Genomic DNA, 2,169 nt, shown 5'->3' with positions numbered 1-2,169 from the left:
TGTGCAGGATGGTTTAGTGTTGGTCTGGCTGTATTTCATGGATACGATGCAAACAAACAAACAAACAAACAACCCCTTCCATGCTATTGTACCATCTTGGCCCCCCTCCTCAAGTTATATGTTTTGATTGGTCATGGGATTAATACTTACTACTTCCCATTATGATGGAAACAGGGATATTTCAAATAAGAATGATAACATTGCATCCTGAAAATAACACATGTGTACATGTAATCGTGGTTGGAGGAGCAACTGGTGTGGACATGACTGAGGAACCATAAGGATCTGACCCAGATGCATTCAGCTGTGGACCCTTGGGTATCAGCTTCCTCAGCAGTTTTTAGGCAAATGTATAAAATCTCTGCTGCCTGATGTCTGTTTCTCAGCCTTTATTCAATTCATCCCATTCTAGCCCCTGAGGACTCCCTTTGATGCAGGAGAAAATTTAATGGCTATGAAATGAAATTTCAGGCAGAAGACCAGGAATTGTAGGGTTATGGGGCCTAAGGCAGATGATTGAGAGCATGAGACCATTTGTGTGAGTTGAGTGTGTCGAACAGGGACTGCAGGAGGGGCTGAAGCTCATTCTGTCCCCACTGATTGCATGAGGATTCTGATCATCAGCGCCCCTACCTCAGGGACAGTGGCCTGTAGTCAGTGTTTCTGAGGTCTGAGAATTGTCTATTTAAGATATGTATGTGCCACATTTCTTTCCAAATCTGTATATAGGGATATCATGTTCATAGTTTGAAGCTGACTACAGAGGAATATTTTTACCTAAGGAATTGGCAAGCACTGTAAATCTGGGTTTTTTAAAAAAAATTTTAAGAAGCTGTTTCAAAAGCACACCCCTAGACCAGAGGCACAAGTATGGACTGTCCCCGTGTAATGGAAAGGGCTCTCTAGGAGGAGAGAGAGGGGAAACTTTGGGCTTTCACCCACACTTTAGCTCTCAGAGTGCCCGGGGCCTTGAGTCCCTCCATAGAAGATTGCATCCTGGCAACAGGCCTGATTACTGTGAACATTTCAGGTATGAGAAGAGCCTCATTTATGGCTCCTATCATCACCCTTTTTACCTTCCACCCAGTATTTATCATTATGGAGGAATCACATGGTGCCTCAGTGTGCGGGATTGTGGAAGCATACGTACTTAAACAGACCTCAGAAAGTTAACAGCCAATTGGGAAACACTGTCAATGGCCACTGTTTCTGAGGTAGGTGTTCTGATGATTAGACTCTTTGTGAAATCAGAGGGGAAAGAATGAGCTGTGGCAAGAGGCATCATGTGGGCCCACAAACTTTTCCTCTTGAATCCCCAGATGACTTCACTCCATTCATTACTTGATATTTCCTCAACCTGATGGCATCCTACTTTATTTTCAAGGCTAAGTTCAGATATGAAGTCATTCTTAAACTATTACAAATATAAACAATGAGAATGACTTCCATTGTGTTTCCATATTAAATTTTACCTGTATAAACTAATACATTGACTTCATCATTTAATTTTAGTATGTAAAAGTCTCTTATTTATGAGCTTAGGACCTTACTCAGAAAACAAACCATATCTTTTTTTAATTTATTTTTTATTTTTTTAAAGTTTTAATTTAAATTCCAGTTAACATACAGTGCAATATTAGTTTCAGGTGTACAATGTAGATTCAGCGCTTCCGTACACACCTGGTGCTCATCTCTGCAAGTGCCCTTCTTAATCCCCATCACTTTTTCCCCACTCCCGACCTCCTCCCACTTCTGGCAACCTTTAGTTTTTCTTTGTAGTTAAGTGTGTTTTTATTTCTCTCTCTCCCTCCACCTCCTTTGCTTGAACAAATCATCTTATTTACTTTTAGTATCATAGTTTCTGGCACTTTCAGAATGGAGTAGAATTAGATAAATGTGAAGTGCTGTTGGCAACAGCAAAAACAATCTTTGTATATGAACTGAATTTTCCTCTGTTAATAGGAAGGTCGTCTGCTCCAGGCTTGACTACCTTACACCACACTGGTGTTAGCCACATGGTCTTCCGTTTGCTGGATATCCCTGGCCTTGAGGACCAGCATGTGTAGTCCCTTCTTCATTTCCTATGTCATCGCCCTGCTTGGGAACAGCCTGTTCATCTGCATTATCCTCACAACGCGCAGCCTCCATGAACCCATGTACCTCTTCCTC

At 41.5% G+C, this 2,169-nt stretch overlaps 1 pseudogene; it reads left to right on the top strand.

The window, feature by feature from the left end:
• The first annotated feature begins 1,196 nt into the window (after window positions 1–1,196).
• LOC115272598 overlaps window positions 1,197–2,169 on the top strand; it is a 25,698-nt pseudogene continuing 24,725 nt past the window's right edge.

This window comes from Suricata suricatta, chromosome 11, assembly GCF_006229205.1.
Source record: "Suricata suricatta isolate VVHF042 chromosome 11, meerkat_22Aug2017_6uvM2_HiC, whole genome shotgun sequence".
NCBI classification, from domain to species: domain Eukaryota; kingdom Metazoa; phylum Chordata; class Mammalia; order Carnivora; family Herpestidae; genus Suricata; species Suricata suricatta.
This window is presented reverse-complemented; position numbering and strand designations above follow the sequence as displayed.